Source organism: Vigna unguiculata, chromosome 1 (genome assembly GCF_037176805.1).
Source record: "Vigna unguiculata cultivar grain cowpea cultivar isolate G323 ecotype 2 chromosome 1, ASM3717680v1, whole genome shotgun sequence".
NCBI lineage: Eukaryota > Viridiplantae > Streptophyta > Magnoliopsida > Fabales > Fabaceae > Vigna > Vigna unguiculata.
This window is the reverse complement of record NC_140792.1, coordinates 43165848-43187260: the sequence shown is the minus strand read 5'-3', so window position 1 is coordinate 43187260 and position 21413 is coordinate 43165848. Positions and strand designations below refer to the sequence as shown.

Here is a 21413-nt window from a genome sequence, read left to right as displayed (position 1 = left end):
AGATCTCGTGGGACGTTTCATAAGCTCAAACCTTGGAATATTATACAACCTCAATGTCAGTGCAACTGCATCAACGCACGCCTTTTAATATCAATTTCGCTTAAGTTGAAAGAATAATTCTAATATTTTGCACAATATTTTTATTTATCATTTTAAATTATTAAATATATTTATTTTCTTTTCTTTTATTTTTTATAAAATATTAAAATTATGTATATTTATATAAATATATATTACTACCCTAATTTTTTTTGCTTTCTTACACCTCTGCTGGACTGGGCCGGAGTAGTGGCATATTATACCAATTAGATTTTTTTTTTTAATTTCTCCTAAAGATATCATAACTGAGTTTCTTAAGTTGTCTTACTGTCTCCATAGTACTTTTTTTTATCCTAAAGTTTTATGTCATTGTTAAGAAAATTTTACATGTTTTTGTTTCAATAATGAGAAATTTTAAAAAACTTTTTGTCGCCTGGTTGTTGTCTAAGAAACTCTGGTTGAAACAAAAAGTTTTCTTCAGTCTAAGAAATTATAAAAGAAAACATTTATTGAAGGCTGTACCAATAAAATAGAGTGAAAGATACTGACAAAAAATAATAATGATGAACTATAATATAGGGAGTGGCAATTAAATTAGAACCGAGTTGAATTGGAATTTCCCTAGACATGTACTGCTTTTCTTTTGAACAAAAGAACTTTCTCTTGTCAATATGTGTACCTACCCCATCGATTGAATAATTATTCATAAAAAAAAAAAACAATAGAAAAAGAAGCACTGTTAATGAATGAAAGACAAAACAAAACGTGGTTAGAGTTAGAGAGAACAATATATAATATGACAACAATATTATATTGTAAAGTGGCCGGAAGTAATTTTCTTTTTCTTTTTTTAATATATGTAAAAAAAGTATTATCTTTATACTAAACCAAATGGATATGAAATAATGCATTGTGATTGTGAAATGCGAAAAAAAAATTCTCTGTCTCCATTGAATTAAAAGAATATAAATTTATACATACAAATTACAGAAAAACTCTCTTTAACCAAAGTTATGATATTCTCTTTAACCAAAGACATTGTATGCTCATTATAATAATAAAGTTAATGAAATGAAAATATAACTAAAATACACACCTCGTAGTTCTTATGAACGAAAGATATATATATTATTAGGATTATAATTTTTTTATACGGTGATGTAAGAATTATTATAATTAAAGGAATTTTCTTTCCTTAAAACCAGTCATTAATTTATGATGGCTCTAACTCTATAATTACATAATTTAATTTAATATATTATCATAACTGATAATTATATATTTTTACTATATCTTAATTTATTATTTATCGCCCTAATTGCTACAAGCTTGGTTAATAGAGAATAGTTTGGTTGACCAAATTGAATAGTATATATAATTTTAAATATCTAATGATGATTTGTGTGCTTGTCACAATGATTGAGTCTAATTAGTGTATTGATTTGTCTTTAACACAAACATGGAATTAACTTATTATAGGTAGTATAAGTGTTCACCAAAGTCACATTTAATATTTTTAACATTTAAAATTTACAAAAGAGATGGAATAAGAGGTAAAAAGTGATAATTTTCTTGGTACAAAAATCTGCTATGATAAAACAAAATATTATTTTGACAAAACTACTAAAAATAATTGAATTAATACAATAAATAATTTAATCTTTTGAAATATAAAAAAAAATATACAATAATTTAATCTAAAAATATTATCTTTAAAGTAGCTATTCATAGACCAAACCACATCTTTCCAAAGGTGGGAAAGCTAACTACTACGAGAAATAGTACGACAATAAGTATATGTATATAATTCGGTCGGAAAGTAATATGAAGTTGACTAACCTGCATGGTGCTTTCAACGTTTGCTTCTGCACTTTGAATTTTCAACGAAGCCATATTTTGAAAGTGTTTCATTCGTTCAATCAACATATGTGGTATATTTAATTTTAATTGTACAGATTTTAATGATTAGTCCATGCAAAAAAGCACAAAAATGAAAGCTACCACAATAACTTGACTGGAGTTTCTTACCCATAATATTAATAAAATGGAAGGGAGGAGTAATGAAGAAAACATTTTAAAATTTTTCCTTAATACAATATTAATTCTAGGGTTAAATATGTTTTTAGTCCCTCAAGTTTCAGTCAATTTTGGAATTAGTCCATTTTCAAACTTTTAAGTCTTTCATCTTTAAAAATGCGTGGATTTAATCTTATCAAATTTTATTAAGTTTATTTGACATTTTAAACGCATTTTATCATAATATTTGAGTTAACATTAAAGCGAAAATGTGTTAAACGGTGTAAATAATTCAAATACTATAATGAAGTGCGCTTGAAACGTTAGATAAACTTAACAAAATTTGTTTAAAAGAACTAAATTTATGCATTTTTTAATATAAAAGATTAAATTGGTAAAAGTCTTGAAAAGAGACTAATTTCAAATTTTACTAAAACTTAAGGGACCAAAATCATCTTTAACCCTCAATTGTATTATAAAGGAAAAAAAAATATTACTTCCTTTCTTAATTATTTTTTTTCTTGATCAACAATTCATAAAAGAAGAAGTAAGAATCGGTATTCACCGAGAATCATGCTTATAATTGCCTTATCACGGAACTAAAAATGAGTTTCTTCATTTTGATTTTGATAAGCCAAAAATTTTACAATTCAATTTAATTATCTTAGATTTATGAGATAGTGAATTAACTCACTTAATGATATTATTTTTTTTAATTTATTTTACATATTTAATACAATACAATCAAAATAGGTTAATTTGACTCATTATTTTGTAGCAATATAATCGAGATATTCACTTATTTTACAAAATATGATTATAAAAATAGCAATTAAAAATTAAAGTATCAAACTAAATAACTTGACAAATACATAAATTAAATATTAAACTATTTAATCGGCATTGAATAACATTTTACTATATAAAATAATCAAATGGTCAACCTACATAAGTAAAATTAGAATTAAAAAATAATTACAATAAAAAATAGTTAAATCATTTCAGAGGTCTCCATTTTTATAATGAAATTCAAGTAGGTATCCTTCTTTATATTTGACTCAATTGAGTTCTTATTTTCGAAGATTCGTTTCAATTAAGTCTTTTTCGTTAGTAATACTCTAACAATGTTAACTATGTGACACGTGTTAGCAGGTGGTTTTTTTTTAATTTTTATAATTTATTAAAAAAAAATTGTCACGTGTCAATCTGACATTGTGCCACATGGCAGAAACAGTGTGATGCGGCAGTGACAACGCCACGTATCACTATTCGATGTGAAAAATCTCAATGTAATCTTCTATTTGTTATTTTGTCTTAATTTGGACCCAAATTTTTTAAAACTGAATCAATTTCATCCCTATATTAAATTTAATTTTTATATAAATTTTACAGTGGTATTTTTATTATAATTGATATTTTTAACAAAATTATGTTTATTTAAATATATATATTTTGTATTGAATTTTATTTAAATTTTGTTTTAAATATTTATATATCTATAATTTATAGATAAATGTTAGAGTTGTTTTAAAAATAAAAACTTTATAAATTCAAATATAAAATTTTAAAACAATTGTATAACAATTTAAAATAAATATATTTATTTAAATTTTATTTTAAATATTTATATATCTATAATTTATATAGAAATGTTAGAGTTCCTTTAAGAATAAAAACTTATAAATTCAAATATAAAACTTTAAAACAATTTTATAACAATTTAAAATAAATATATTTATTTAAATTTTGTTTAAAATATTTATATGACTATAATTTATAGATAAAAGTTAGAGTTGTTTTAAAAAAAACTTTATAAATTTAAATATAAAATTTTAAAACAATTTTATAACAATTTAAATTAGATATATTTATTTAAAATTTACAATTCAATTTATAAAATTGTTATTTTCAATCTAACTTTAATATTTGTCTATAAATTATTGATATATAAATATTTGAAACAGTTTTTTAATAAAGTTTAATGCAAAATATACATTTAAATAAACTTAATTTTGTTAAAAATGTGAATTATTATAAAAATAACATTGTAAAATTTATATAAAAATTAAATTTGATATAAGGATTAAATTAATTTAATTTAAAAAAATTGAGACAAAATAACAAACAAAGAGATTGCATTGAGACTTTTTCACATCCAACAGTGACAAGTGATGCTGTCACTATCATATCACACTGTTTCTGCCACATGGCACAATGTCAAATTGAAATATGACATTTTTTTAAAATTATATAAAAAAAAATCACGTGTTGACATGTGATGACACATAGTTAACTAGAGTATTATTAACGGAAAAGACTAATTGCAATGAATTTTCTAAAATAAGAATCCAATGGAGTCAAATAAAAAATGAGGAGACCTACTTAAGATTTTGTTATGAAAATGGAAACCTTTGCAAAGATTTAACCTAAAAAATTTATGAAATGGTAAAAAATAAACAAAAAGTTGTTATTAGTAATTTTGAGATTAATTATTTACCTACAACTTGATTAAAAATCTGGTTAACCCATTAAGTTAATCAACAACAATTTAACCCACCTTTAAAAAAAGTTAGAATTTTTCCAATCCAACCCGTTTCGAATTAATGATGAATGGGATTAACTCAGGATTGTTATTTTAAAATCTCTATTTACCACACAATACATAAAAAGAGAGTTTTCTTACTAAAGATGCAAAGGCATGGTTTCATGCTTCACTGATCCACGCTAAGCTATAAAAGGCTTTTTAGCCTTTGCTCGGACCCTGGTGGTACCAGGTATATTCTCGAAACTCATTAAGAAGAACCAGAGAATGGTCGGTGTGGCTGAGCTGGGATCATTTCTGTCATCACAAGTGGGTCCTCATATAACGTGTTGCACCAAACATCCACATATAGGACATCAACCATATCACACCATCATCAACTTTCCCCATATTTTTTAAACATTGTTGCTTAATTTTAATTCTTGTTTGTAAAATAATTAAATATTCTCTGCTAATTCAATTGCTCTAAAGGATAGATGTTAATATAATAGGAATGATATAATTACCAGTTTATAGCTGAATGGTGTTGATTTAATACGATATACAATTGTAGTTTTTTGGTGGTTGGATCTAGTAACCGTTTTAATTCGTGAATAAATACTTCAGACTATAAATATTCTAGAGAACATGGTTAATGACTTTTTTTGTCTCTAACTTTAATTAATTATTTTACCAAATGTTAAAGCATCCTTTGTTGACCGACTAAATATAACCACTGAACTATTCGGTATTTGCCCTTCATGTGTATTGCATGGTGTAGTGCGCACTCATAATTGCTTGATATATTATTTCGAGGAGTTTCGTGGTATTTTCTTAATTATCTAATGTTGGTTACTTTCTAAAATACTGTTATTTATTTTTATAGAAAGGGTCTTATTTTTTCTACAAGACCAATGAGTAAAAATAGTCGATTAAAAAAGAATACGGTTCACCATTTATAAGCAGTTATACGTAGTTAAAATTTACTGATTTCAGGAGTGATAACAATTTTAGTAAATAAGGTTATCTGTGATGCCCCAGCACTCTGCTCCGGAAATAACAAAATGATACACCAAGAAGCAAGTCAGAAACAGAGGGAGCCACATGCATTTATTAAGTGGCAATTCTAAAACATTGTGTGAAAATAACTGGTTAACAAGTCAGCAATATTCTGATTCCTGTCTTGTAGGCCATGAATTATCATAATTTCCCAATTATTTTCGCATACCATTTCTATGGACCGAACAATGTTATGCTAACAGGACAAAGGAGGCCACCACTCCCTTTCAATGCAAACCATCTTAAAAACACTCCTTTTAACACACCTAGTTTTTCGTTAAATTCATAACACAAAAACTAAAACTCGGTAACGATCGATAAATGTTTCAAAAAATTGAATGTGTACTAGAATAATATTTCTCACATATCTACAAGACCATAGCTTAAGTTATGCACAAAGACGTGAAGGAAAGTTGAAGAATCCTGAAAAATCACTCCGCAACTCCATAACGGTTCGGAAATAAGGAACCAATGACAGTATCATCATTTGATCTAAGTTTCAATCGAACCCGTATTAAAATGACGTGACATTAATTTAGTACTTGGCAACTTTTAATCAAAAGGTTGTCGAAAGAAAAAAAAAATCAATCACGCGCTGACTTCGTATAAATACATGATGTCTAAATGGCAAATTAATTAACCTCACCCAATATAATACTAATAATCCTGTATCATGTAACACGACCTACCACATCATTTCAAGCTCAGCATTTTATAAATAAATTAAGACCTTAAAGTAACAAACTTCCAACCCCTCTCACTTCTATCTTCTCATCGTTTCCACACGGAACCTACTCTCACTTATCTTCTCCAGCTTCAACCAGAGCAGCCATGTCGGTGAAGGAGTGCCACCACCACAAGGGAAAGAAGCACAAGCTGTTGAAACGCATATTCTGGGGTATAGTGATCTTCGCGTTCATCGTGCTGCTCGCAGTTCTGATAATCTGGGCGATTCTGAAGCCCACAAAACCAACCTTCATCCTCCAAGACGTCACCGTTTTCGGCTTCAACGCCACCGTCCCGAACCTCCTCACCTCAAGCTTTCAGGTGACGCTGTCCTCGCGCAACCCCAACGACAAAATCGGCATCTACTACGACCGTCTCAGCACCTACGTCAGCTACAGGAACCAGCAAGTCACCTACCGAACCTCAATCCCTCCCTCCTACCAAGGTCACAAGGAAGAAGACGTGTGGTCCCCATTCGTCTACGGCAATAACGTCCCCGTCGCCCCCTACAACTTCCTCGGCCTCAGCCAGGATCAGTCTAACGGCAACGTCCTCGTCATCGTTAAAATTGACGGTAAAGTCCGATGGAAGGTCGGCGCCTTTACCTCCGGCCACTACAACCTCTACGTAAGGTGCCCTGCTTTCATCACCTTTGGCCCCCGAAGCACCGGGATTGCTCTCAGCAATAACGCCGTTAAGTTTCAACTCGTTCAGCGCTGCACCGTCGGGGTTTGACGTCAACGCCGTTTCTAGCTTTATATATTTATTCTCTCTTCCCCTGCTCTGATCCCTCGTATATTTAGTGTCTATTATCTATATACGCTCTTTCTCTTTTCTTTATACACGTATTCTTCTCATCTTCTACCCACGTATTTCTTCTGTATCGATGGATCGTTTTCCCGTTAGGTATACGCGCGTGTCTTTGTTACAGTAATTGAAATTGTACATTTTGCTACAGAATAAAATTGCACTTGGAGACGAAGCGAAATTACAATTTGTAACAAAAGCCGATTGAGATAAATCAAAATGTCGTTTCAATTTGGATAAAATCCATGATATTCTTCCGGGGATATTCACATATGATTCTCGTTTAGTTTTGCTCGAATTCGCTTCATCTCTTTTCTCGGCTATGCATGTGAATATTTATTTTCTGTATTATTGGGTCAATAATGAAGTATGATAATTCGGAAATGAAGGGACCACTTTTCCTTTCTCATCTTTAATTTAGTGATTTATTTATGAGGGGAAATACCTAAACCCAGAACGAACGTTGGATGCGTATTCTATAAGATAACACCTCCCCCTCTTCCCTTGTCTGGGCTAAATAAAAAAAAAAAGAAAAAAGATACATTATCTAATTAATTAAGGTGAGTTTAGATGTTAATTATGGTATGTGACGTCGCAAGTAGAGTTCAATTAACTATGTTGTTGAATTTTGGTTATTGTAATGGAAAAATAAGAGTGTTGGAGTTGGACAGCTCAACAGAACACATGCACGCTTAAGATGAAGTAGTGTGTTTGAACAGATTTGGTATTGAACACCGTCACGGTAGCGCAAATTAAAGGAACCTTCTCTGATTCGTCAACATTCAAAGGGAGTCAGCATGTGCATGTGATAGGGTGAAATTTATTTATTTTTTGGTGAGAAAAAATTGAGATTAATTTTGATAACGACTCACGATGTTCCATACACTACTGGTGAACGTTTTTAAGTCGTATATTATGGTATTTTGCTTGCTTCTAACAGGACACAGTAATCAATCACATGGTCACTCTGTCACATACTCCTATATTGCTGAATTGACTAAAATCTCAATTGCTTCTTTCTTTATCTTGTGTTCGTATTTCACTGTTCCCTTCAACAACGTATATTTTTCCGCTTCATGGGGGCTAAAAACAACTTCCAAATATTTTCGAAAATGACGTTTGATTACACGATCGTGTTATACTCTAATCATTTCGTCTCCAATTCTTTAACAACTGAACAAAAAGGTAATTTACTTCACTCATAACCACACTTTTTAATTTTTATTTTGAAATAAACGAATTTATATAAATAATATGAGTTGATTAACACTTTAAGTTCAGTTTAATTTTACAATAATGTAATTTAGTTGTACATTTTGGATATCCTGTTGAAAGATTATAACTTTGGTATATTACACCATACCTTATTAGAGCAAATTTTTTATCATATTATTGTTTTTAATTATAAATTTATTAATTTTATATCGATTATTTTAAAAGTTGTACTGATAATATATTGTGATTAAATACTAATATAATTTTATTAAAAAGTGTTTGTAATTTTAATGAATTAACTAGTCAATGTCATTTAAAAGCTCATTTTGTTGTCTTTCATTTCATCTCTTGTGCTCGTATAAATATACTAAACACGTACATACAAATTTGTATGGTGTGCTCCTAGAAGTGAATGAGATGATATGAGACAATGGTTTACGATAAGTAATGTGTAGTTGAAAGCTTTTTCTCAATTGCTGATTATAGGTTGTTTATGTGATTTGTATGGTAGATAAAATATATCCATTTAGTAACTAAAATAACTCATTTATTCCCGTCATAAATTTGATGCTACTTGTATCTATTTTAATAATAAAATAATATTAGCTGAGAAAAAAAAATAGCACATTTGGAAATCCTTTTATCCAGTAGGTACAATTTTATTTTATTTTTTTTATAAATTTCGGTAAGAAAGCAGCTTAGAAATGAAATGAGGGTCTTTCTTCCTACACCTCCAAGCATTTCTTCTGCACCTCCAAAAAATCTTAAAATTCCCAAAATACCCTTTGACCATTTAAAGAAACGCACGGACATCACACCCCCAAAAATACTTCCGGATGTCGACTTCCGGAAGTCAAAATATATGACTTCCGGAAGTCAAAAATCATCACCGGAAGTCGACTTCCGGAAGTCAAAAATCATCACCGGAAGTCGACTTCCGAAAATAAAAATCATCACCGAAAGTCGACTTCCGGAAATCAAAAATCATCACCGGAAGTCAACTTCCGGAAGTCAAAAAAAATTACGGAAGTCGACTTCCGTATATAAAAAAATATATATTTTATTTTATTTAATTTTTTAAAATACGTATACAAAATTATAAAACATTTAAATTTAAAAAAATTACTTTAAAAAATAAAAAAATAATAAATAATAAAATTACTAAATAAAAATTAAAAAACAAAATTGAAAAATAATTTAAATTCAAATAATAAAACTTTAAATAATTTAAAAATGAAAAAATATATATATATATATAAAACGGAAGTCGGACTTCCGTATATATATACAAACGGAAGTCGACTTCCGGTATTAAAAATTATAAAACATATATATTTTATAAAGTTTTATTATTATAATTTAAATTATTTTTGAATTTTATTTTTACTTTTACTTATTTTATTGATATTCTTATAAATATTTTATTTATATATTTTTTGTATATTATTTTATATTTTATTTGAATTTTTTAATTCTGCTTAAAATTTAAATATTTAATTTTAATCAAATTTTTAAAATTTTTTCAGTTATACACTTTTTATATTTTTAAATTTAAATTTATTTTTATATAATTTATTAAAAATTTAATAAAAATAAAAAAGAATTAAAAAAATTATATTTGAAATAACATATATTAATAATCAAATTTAAAATAAATTATATATCATTTTAAAGAATATTTCTATTTATTTTTATTTTAATATATAATTTATTTTAAATTTGATTATTAATATATGTTATTTTAAATATAATTTTTTTAATTCTTTTTTATTTTTATTAAATTTTTTAAAAATTATATATAAACAAATTAAAATTTAAAAATATAAAAAGATATATAATTGAAAAAGTTTTAAAATGTTTAAAATAAGAAAACTTTAAAATTAAAAAAAATGAAAAAAAAATATATATATATATATATACACGGAAGTCGACTTCCGGTATATATATATATAAACGGATTTTGACTTCCGTTTATATATATATACGGAAGTCCGACTTCCGTATATATATATATATATATATTTTTATTTTTAATTTATTTTTAATTTTTTTTAAATTTTCTAGAAATTTTGAAATAATATAAATAAATAATATATAAATAATTAAATTTAAAATAAAAATAAATAGAAATATTCTTTAAAATGATATATAATTTATTTTAAATTTGATTATTAATATATGTTATTTCAAATATAATTTTTTTAATTCTTTTTTATTTTTATTAAATTTTTAATAAATTATATAAAAGTAAATTTAAATTTAAAAATATAAAAAGTGTATAACTGAAAAAATTTTAAAAATTTGATTAAAATTAAATATTTAAATTTTAAGCAGAATTAAAAAATTCAAATAAAATATAAAATAATATACATAAAATATATAAATAAAATATTTATAAGAATATCAATAAAATAAGTAAAAGTAAAAATAAAATTCAAAAATAATTTAAATTATAATAATAAAACTTTATAAAATATATATGTTTTATAATTTTTAATACCGGAAGTCGATTCCGTTTGTATATATATACGGAAGTCCGACTTCCGTTTTATATATATATATATATATTTTTTCATTTTTAAATTATTTAAAGTTTTATTATTTGAATTTAAATTATTTTTCAATTTTGTTTTTTAATTTTTTATTTAGTAATTTTATTATTTATTATTTTTTTATTTTTTAAAGTAATTTTTTTAAATTTAAATGTTTTATAATTTTGTATACGTATTTTAAAAAATTAAATAAAATAAAATATATTTTTTTTTATATACGGAAGTCGACTTCCGTAATTTTTTTTGACTTCCGGAAGTTGACTTCCGGTGATGATTTTTGATTTCCGGAAGTCGACTTCCGGTGATGATTTTTGATTTTCGGAAGTCGACTTCCGGTGATGATTTTTGACTTCCGGAAGTCATATATTTTGACTTCCGGAAGTCGACATCCGGAAGTATTTTTGGGGGTGTGATGTCCGTGCGTTTCTTTAAATGGTCAAAGGGTATTTTGGGAATTTTAAGATTTTTTGGAGGTGCAGAAGAAATGCTTGGAGGTGTAGGAAGAAAGACCCATGAAATGAATTGAAAGAATAAAGCAGTTCAAAATGGGCCACTTGATCAACTTGATGACCCAGTTCAAAAGGGGATTTTCTTCCTGCACCTCCATTTTTTCTTCCTGCACCCCGCTAGAAAACGAAATGTCCGTTTTACACTTATTTACAATAAATTTGGACAAGTCTTCACTTCAGCTTCTTCCTTCTAAGGGGTGCGTGTAGGTTCATTTAGGTTTTTCAGTAATTTCCAGATTGTGAATCCGGAATGTGTTAACGGATCCGAAAAGATATTCCACGAACTTGTCTTATTACAAATGTATAAGAGTAAAACATAGTCTTTACTTATTGGAGTGCAGGAAGAAAAAATGGGAGTGCAGAAAAAAAGCCCCAATTTCCTCCCGGAGCTTGTTGCACTTTAATTTGGTCCTCACCACCCTGATGCTGTTGTTTACGCCTTGTATGGATCTTATTGGCCCAATTCGTTGATTGAAAGATTCCCTTGTTCCTACCTAGCCCAGAAGACAATTCATATATACAGATAAAAAGTTAACATGGGATTTGAAAATATATTGATGTTATGGTAAATTTTCCTTTAGGAATTTTTCTTAAAAAAAAAAAATCGTGAAACGGAATTTTAAGTAGAAAACAAAAAAGCATTTTCTACTATGTAAATGTTAATTAGCACTGAACGATTTATTTATCTCTATTTATTTTTGTTTATCCACACTAACATTTAAAAGTTCATCTGTGGCATTGGATTATGTAATAAAATGTTAATACAGTCAATTAAGATCAAATACTTGATCAAAATATATATAAAAAAACACGCATGCACCCTAAAATTAAATATTACTTATTTGCACTCACAAACTCAAGTGATAGCTAAAATAATAAATAGGTTATTATGTGATTATGGATTATCATATAACTTTTAATAGAAAAAAAAGAAGAGAAGAAAAGTATAAAAACATTTTGGGTTGGCCTCCCAACTATTTGTTTAAAAAATTCAAACTAATTTTGTTTGAGTTAACCTAAATGGAGAGGAGTTAAATTAAAGTTTGACGATGAATTTGTGACATTGTTTGTTTTGTCTATTGGAATCGTTAATTTGAATTTTGTGGTGAAAAATTAGTTTTGCAGACTTATTCTATTTTAGGTTTTATTATTTTTCATATTTGAGAAAAAATATTATCGTTTTGATGTATTGGCTAATTATAAACACTTATTTTTACTTTTGATTTAACTCTTTTGTATTTTTTTTTCCAGCGAGGCTTGATTGATTGAGTTGTGCATGTGGATTTTGACAAATCTATATAATCAATATCTAGTCAATACATCAAAAATTTTAAGTGTGGAGTTAATAGTATCATATATAGTGAAGTTTATGCCAAATTGCTAATAGTTTAGTGAGGTAAAAATTTCATATACTTATTATCTTTTTTGGGTTGAATGTGGTATCTCTTAGGTTCTATACCATTTCTTTAAGTGTATGTTCATTTAAGGAACCCCAACAATTAATGTCATATATGAAAAATTAGTACACGCAAGAGACCGTGAGAAATCGAATATAATAAACTATCTCAAACTTGACTCTCTTTAATGGACATCCCCTTAATAACTTTGAAAATATCTTTATATATTTATGTTTGGTGGAGTGATAAAAAATAGAAGAGAAAGGAAATAAGTAAAAAGGAAAAGTAAAATAAATGTATTAAAGAGAAACATAAAAAAATGGAACGAAATTAATTAGTTAGTTAAAAAAATTAGTGGAATTCTGTTTTCTCAATAATTATTTTTAACACTGTATTGTTATCATATTTTTTCGTTAATATTATTTTAATTCGTGGCATTATTAACATTATTTCATTGTTTATAAACAGTATAATAATAAGACATTGTTGGTGTTGAAAAAAAAAATCCACCTAAATTAATGTCAATTGAAATCACGCAAGTTTAAATTAAAAAAAAAATTAAACTTTTTTAATTTGAACGACAAATTTTAATGATGAGTTAAAAAACAGTGTTGAGCATATAGCGACTTGAATTCAACTAAATTTAAGTTAACATATGTCAATCTAGATCGAACGGAAGAAAAAAATATATAAAAAAAAATTCTTACTTTTCTACAATTTAAAATTATATAAATTTTAACAATAAAAAACTAATTTTGTAAATTTTTAAAATTTCATTACTTTTATAAATTTCACGTCCATTTATAATCAAATATTTAAAATTCTTTAGAAAAGTTTATTATCTTTTACAATTTATTTATTTGAGTACAAGTTAATGGAAATCGCCGTCAAAATTCATGAATATAAACTAGTATTCGTGTACGTATAAATAAGTCTATAGATGTAAATACTAAAAAGAAAAATGGAAAACATTATTATGTTATGAGATCGTTAAGAATATAAGTGAGTAAAAAATTTATATTAGATAGAAAAAATCTATGATGTAAATACTGAAAAAAAAATGGAAAACTTTATTATGTCATGAGATCGTTGAGAATATAAGTGAGTAAAATATAAATGAAAATTTTTTACTGTAATTTCTTTATTTGATTTCCCTATTCTGTACCTCCATCTTTTACTTTCCTCTCCTTTATATCTCAATTCTCATCATCAATCTCTTATTATTTTTAAAAGCAAATTACACACTACAAGATTGAGGAGTTAAGAAACATTTTGGATTAAATAATTTTTTCTTTTAAGTAAATTTATTTTTTACTTTTTTTTTCGAAGCAATATGTTTTACTATATTTGTTAGATATTATAAAATCATGCTCTAATTATTTATTAAATTCTTTTTGTGTAAATAAAATTATTTTAGACTTTGAAGTTGGATAAGAGGAGAGCAATATTAAGAATAGATTTTAAGGTAAAAAAAATTAATCATTTAGAAGTTGTTAATTTTCTTAAATCGAGTCTTGGTTTTAAGACTTAATTTTGAGTATTCATAATTTTATCTTTTCTTACATGAGACGAAGACTGAATTTTTAGCAAACATTATGATCATCTATATTGAAATGATATTGCAACAAACTTTAGTTTTTATTAATTATTAAATTATTAAAGATTTTAAATAATTAAAATAACGTGTAGGAATATTTTGACTAAAATCAACTTTTGATTTTTTTTAATATATTATTGTTAATGATAAATTTTATATTACAATTTCATATATATATATATATATATATATATATATATATATATATATATTATATTATATTATAATGTGTGCTTGTTTTTTAATCACAAGTTTTTAGTGACTAATTTCTATATGAAATATATAAACTCATGTATAATATTAGAGTCGAAGATGGTTCGGAGTTATCGTACACCTGATAAAAAATATAGCGCGTGAAAAAAAATGAACTATAACCTTTAGGGGAAATTATTTGGAATCAATATAAAGTTGTAACGTGTTACTTCATTTGCTCCATGCTCATCTTTCTTGTGCAGACAGAATGTTCCTCCCTCTTTCCTTTTGGGGTCATTCAATCATCACTATCAAACTTTGCACCGGTCAATAAAATTCCGTGTTGATCGATTCCTTTCCTTTTGAAAACAAAATACGTATACTTCGTCGCAACCGCGTTATACCCATACAAACTTCAAATCTCTTCCCTATCTTATCTATATATATACCTACACGCACCATTTCCTTCTCACAACAAATTCTCTTCACCCATTATAACTTCTAGTTACATCAACCTACACATTTTTTCTTCTTTCCTTCATTTATCATTCTGCGTACACCAAGCATGGCCGATAAGCAACCCCACCTGAACGGCGCCTATTACGGTCCAGCCATTCCTCCGCCGGCGCAACCACGCTACCGCCATCACCATGGAAGAACCTGTTGTTGCTGTCTCTTCGGAATCTTGTGGAAGATTCTGGTTACACTCATCGTCCTGGTTGGCCTCGCAATCCTCATATTCTGGCTGGTTGTTCAACCCCGCTCCTTCAAGTTCCATGTCACGGAAGCTGACCTAACCCAATTCGACTACAACGCCGACAACAGCACCCTCCAGTACAGCATGGTCCTCAACTTCACCGCACGCAACCCCAACAAAAAACTCAACATCTACTACGACAAAGTGGAGGCATTAGCATTCTACGAGGATGCCAGATTCTCCAATTACGATGTCATAACGCACATGAACTCGTTCCGGCAGTACACGAAGAGCAGCAGCCCCATGAGCGCTGTTTTCTCAGGCGAGAAGGTGGTGATACTAGACAATGGACAAGTGTCTGAGTTGAACCAAGACAAGAGTGATGGCGCTTACGACTTCTATGTGAGGCTCAACTTCAGGATTCGATACAGACTCGGGGATCTCATATCTGGTGACTTCAAACCCAAGGTTAAATGTCACATCAAGCTTCCCTTAGCCAACAATGGCTCTGAAACTTTGTTTCAGACCACCAAGTGCGACGTCGATTACTAGACTACATGTTTCATTTCTTCCATTGATTTTCGATTTTTCTTTCTTTACCATTTTTTTATATTTTAATAATGTACCTTTTCTTCAAATTATATTTACGTAGATACCTCTCTAGAATTGCCTTTCACTTCTATACCCAGGTCTACGTGTCTCTATCTATCTATATATATATATATAAATTAGAACGAAATTAAGATAAAATAATAAATAATGATAATATTAAGACTTTTTTCATTTTATAAGGACATGCGACACTGTTAATAAATAAAAATAGGAAACTTACTTAAAATTTGTTACAAAAATGGAGATCTATGTAATAATTTAACTTTAAATTAATTATAAAATCTTTTGTTTCAGTACTAATATATTTTTACTAAATTAATTATAAATTAATGCTTGAGATAAAATTTAATAAAATTATTATTAATGTTTGTTAATTTTTATTGGTATTATAAGTTATATTTAATGAGTTAATTTTTTTTTTGTAATATATAATTTTGTTTCAAAGAGTGATATGGTATCTTTATTATTTTTTAATCAATTTTGATTATATTTTTTTATTGTCTTTTTGTAACTTATATTACCTCTCTTTTGCTTTATTCTCTTTTAGAGTTAGAATTCTTGTTCAAAAATTTTGATAAAATTCATTCCTTGAATCTTATGTTGTTGATGTATTGGTAAAGCATTGTGGAGACGGATGTGACCATGACCCCCCAAAATTTTATATTTTTTTATGTTATAGATAATATATTAGAAATTAATGATAATTGAATTAATTATTTTTTATTTCTCTTATAAAACACGCCATTTAATGAATAAGTAATAAAATACAAAATTAAATTTAATAAAAAATAAAAATATTTATTAAGATATTTTTTATTTTTTCTTCGTAGTTTTTTGAGCTTCTCACACCTTGTTCTCATCTCCCATTTTTTTTCTGGTTTCTTTTGTTTTTAAAGTGAAAAGAATATATTATTTTTGTTCTTATTTCTCATCTATTCTCTTCTATTTGTGAAGAAATAAAAAAAGAAATTCTTTCCCGTTTAACTTGATGGTAAAATCTTAGTTTAATAATTTATCTCATAAGCCACTTGTATATTAATCTTTTATTTTATTTTATGAACATAGAATAGAAAAATATTGTACAGTTTTTTTTTATAGTCGATAGTTTGATTATCATAATTTTTTTTTAATATTTGTATTATACGTTTTTCAATTTTTTATTAAATTATGATAAATTATTTTTTAGTATTATTTTTTAAATAGATATATTAACGAAGAATAAAAGAATAAATTTATTTTTTAAAGTATAAAGAAAATTAACTTAAATAATAAAAAATATGTCAAAAAAAATACTCTTTCAATTAGCTTAACATTAATCTTTAAATATATTTCATTCACTTTATTTTTAAATCAATCGTGCAATATTTATAAGTTGTAATCTTCAATATGTTGTATTCATTCTCTCTGTCTATATAGAATGGTATTGGTGGTCGTATGGGTGGGTAGGGTAGAAATGGAGTACAAGCGCGTTGTTCCATTCAAACTGAAATTAGAATCTTCAATTCTTGAAAGCCTTCACTTTCTACCTTGTGTAATATATATATTCCCATCGAATTCTCTCCATCAATTCCCATCACCGATTATATTCATCTTCTGCAACCATGGCCGATGAACAACGCCGCTTCAACCACGCCCATAACGATGACGCCATTCCTCCGCCAGGCAAACCACGCTACCGTTACTGCAGCAGGAGCTATTGTCGCTACATTTTCAGAATCTTTCCCAGGATTTTTCTTGCACTCATCTAGAATTAATTATTTTAGGAAGTCCTTCTATTATTTTCAAGTTTCCCCTCTTGAATGGTGCTTATTACGGTCCCGCCATTCCCCCCCCGGCGGAACCACCGCGCCACCGCCCTCAACGCGGAAGAAGCTGTTGTTGCTGCCCCTTCGGAATCTTGTTGAAGATTCTGGTTCTACTAACGGTTCTCTGGCCTCGTCTTAGAACCCTTCGATCTTCTCAATTTTCATCTCATTCTATCGCTTCTCTCCCTACGCTGAGCGTCTTTTTTTATTTTCTGTTACCCACTTTTCTAGTTTTGTTTTCCTTGTATAAGGGTGTGTTATCCCTTGTTGTATGTAGAATATTCCATTCTTCAGTAATAATAGTTTTTCTTTTCATCACTCTCGTTCACCCTTTTCTCTTATGCAATCTGTTTCTTTACGCTGCACTACTATCTGCTCCAACAAGCCCTCAATCATGAGGAACCATAATCTCTGATATGGTATCAGAGCTCTTCGATTGAAGACCTCTGTTGCGCCTAGTTTTCTTACTCTGTTATTCTTTTATCCTTTTCATCTTCATGTATCCGTTTATTCTTCTTTCATTCATCAGGACTAAAGAAGAAAAGTCTAAAAGATCACCATTGACCAGTGAAAGTTATCTGTGTTTGCACCGTGGAGAGAGCCCAGCTGGTTCTCTTGTGTCTCCTGTGCTAGATTCAACCAATTATCATTCCTGGAATAGGTCCATGTTTATCGCCATGAGCGCAAAGAATAAAATGGCTCTGCTGCTGAGCCTGACAAGAACGATCCTGTACACAAAGTTTGGACAAGATGCAATGGTTGTATCCTGGATCATTCACTAGTGTGGTTGTGTTGATGGTTGCAGGATGATTGTGGTTTTAACGTGGTGGTGGTGGTTATAGGACCAAATTTTCAACACAATTTAGAAAATTAGGACCAAATTAAACTCGCAAAAGAAAAAAAATAAAATTGAACTAAGTGAATCAAAAACAGGTATAAAATAGTATTTAAACCAACATTATAATATATAAAGTAACAATGTACCTAGTAATAATGAAAATCTAATAAATCAAACTTTGATATTAATTATTCTAAAAATCTAAAAAAAAGGTTAAATGACAAAAAAAATTACTAAAAAAATTTGTTGAAAGAAAATTTGTTTTAAAAAAAATCCTCAAATTGCTAAAAAATTTGTGTAACATAAAAAATTAATAATGAGAAACTCAATAATCATGCAATCAAGACACAAATGTCAGGCTTTGAACGAAATTGGAGGTAGTTTTAGAGTCTCCTCACTGCCGCCGGAAAAGTGGCCTAAAGCAGACGTTGTGCTGTCCCTTTGGAGTCTTGAAAACTCACAGTTACATAATACTATTCGGTCAAAACATCCACAAGGTAACATACATTTGAGATCAATAAAACCCAACTCACCTTAGTTGATCATCGCTGCCGTTGGAGGTGGCCTTTGTCGTCGTTGCCGCTGCTTAAAAGGGAGTCTTGGAGCCTTGAGAAACCAAAAACTCAGAAACCATTTGGTTCAAAACGTTAGAAAATCACATCCAAAACAAGAAATCAAGATACATTTAAGTTTCAACGAAGTAAAATTCATCTTAGATCATCATGATGTGGAAGAGAAATGTGAGACAAAAGTGAAATGAAATGGGATGTTTGCAAATAGGTTCATAAGTTATTTGTTTTCGATTTTTAACTCGTGTTGAAATGTTTTGAGGAAGAAATGTGTATTCATATAGGATAGATTTTAATTTCTTGTTTTTAATCTTCTTTTTCATTTTTGAGCTTTCGTGACTTGATTATATATATAATGTTTGTACACTTGAAGGAAATTCATACCCACTTATTATTATAGTGAATTTATTTCTTTAATTTGGACAACTAGTAATTAGATAATTGTTTAGGTTACAAATCTTTATGTCCTTTCTCCTTAAAATTTTCCTTATAAATTCTTATTGATGTTGCTCACACATTATTGAAAGTGAAGGAACTTTTATCCCACTTATCCCTTCTCAAATTATTATTTAGTTATGTTGTTACATCACATCACATCAAATTATTACGCAATCACAGTGACAATATCAAGCGTGATGGTTTGGGATAACTACAATGATCCCTACAACCAATAACTAACAGGGACAACAATTACAAAAGTTATTTCTTGCTGAGAATGTTCTTCGTGGTTGTCGCGGCCAATCTAAATCAAACTACCGGTCAATACAATACGCTGTTTTTCGACTCCTTTCGTTAAAAGAAATTGAAAAGCCAAATGCAGAAATAACCAACACGGACAAATACTCACAACCGCGTTCTTCCCGTAGAATCTTCAATGCCTTTCCTTTCTATATAACACACCTCTCCCTTCTCTCTATCTCACAATTCACCACCTTCTCCATACCAAACCCCTGTTACATTTTTCTGTTCATTCATTTATCAATCTATATTCACCAAGCATGGCCGATAAGCAACCCCACTTGAATGGTGCTTATTACGGTCCCGCCATTCCCCCGGCGGAACCACCACGCTACCGCCCTCATCGCGAAAGAGGCTGCTGTTGCTGCCTCTTCGGAATCTTGTGGAAGATTCTGGTTGTACTCATCGTTCTCATTGGCCTCGCAATCCTCATATTCTGGCTGGTTGTTCAACCCCGCTCCTTCAGGTTCCATGTCACGGAAGCCGACCTAACCCAATTCGACTACAACGCCGACAACAGCACACTCAACTACAACATGGTCCTCAACTTCACCGCACGCAACCCCAACAAAAAACTCAACATCTACTACGACAAAGTGGAGGCATTAGCATTCTACGAGGATGCCAGATTCTCCAATTACGATGTCATAACGCACATGAACTCGTTCCGGCAGTACACGAAGAGCAGCAGCCTCATGAGCGCTGTTTTCTCAGGTGAGAAGGTGGTCATACTAGACAATGAACAAGTGTCTCAGTTGAACCAGGACAAAAGTGATGGCGTTTACGACATCTATGTGAGGCTCAACTTCAGGGTTCGATACAGACTCGGGGATGTCAAATCCAGAACTTTGAAACCCAAGGTCAAATGTCACATCAAGGTTCCCTTCGCTAACAATGGCTCTGGAACTTCGTTTCAGACCACCAAGTGCGACGTCGATTACTAGATTACATGTTCTATTTCCATTGATTTTCGGTTTTTCTTTCTTTACCATTATTTTCTATTTTAATTATCATTTCTGTGGCTTTTGTCATTATTTTGTCCATTCTTTGACTATTTCCTGTAATGTATACGTTTTCTTGAAATAATATTTATTTTATTTATTTGTCCTGTAGAATTGTCTTGTGTATTTAAAGTCTATGCCCACATTTTCATAACATTCTAGAACAACTTAGCAAGCTTAAGAAATATCTTGGAGTCATTCAAGGAAATCCTGAAAAGAGTGAAAATTTCTCTCTGCTTCGGTTATGTGATGTGATATGTGCGGACAGAAAAAACAAGGAAGGAAAAGTTTTAAATTTGAGTTGAAGAAGTTAGTAAAAATTTTAATTTTTGTTTATAGGGATTCATTTGGTCTGTTTTCAACTTTCTTTTAATAGAAAATTAGCATAAAATTTTAATTATTTTTCTTTTCTCTCATGTAAACGTACCATTAGCTTACATATTTATACTAATATCGTGTTAGTGCTTTCATATGTATACAAATATCGTGTTAGTATTATACTTTAGAAAATCCACATATCATA

At 28.8% G+C, this 21413-nt stretch overlaps 3 pseudogenes across 2 annotated transcripts; all 3 read left to right on the top strand.

Moving 5' to 3' along the window:
* The first annotated feature begins 6361 nt into the window (after positions 1–6361).
* On the top strand, positions 6362–7349 carry LOC114164010 (NDR1/HIN1-like protein 1 pseudogene; annotated as a pseudogene). The gene has a single exon (XR_014995345.1). The product of XR_014995345.1 is annotated as an NDR1/HIN1-like protein 1 pseudogene (transcript).
* Positions 7350–15092: 7743 nt separating this feature from the next.
* Positions 15093–16009, top strand: LOC114173055 (NDR1/HIN1-like protein 10 pseudogene; annotated as a pseudogene). The gene has a single exon (XR_014995344.1). The product of XR_014995344.1 is annotated as an NDR1/HIN1-like protein 10 pseudogene (transcript).
* A 4055-nt stretch (positions 16010–20064) lies between these two features.
* On the top strand, positions 20065–20997 carry LOC114176756 (NDR1/HIN1-like protein 10 pseudogene; annotated as a pseudogene).
* Positions 20998–21413: the final 416 nt, after the last annotated feature.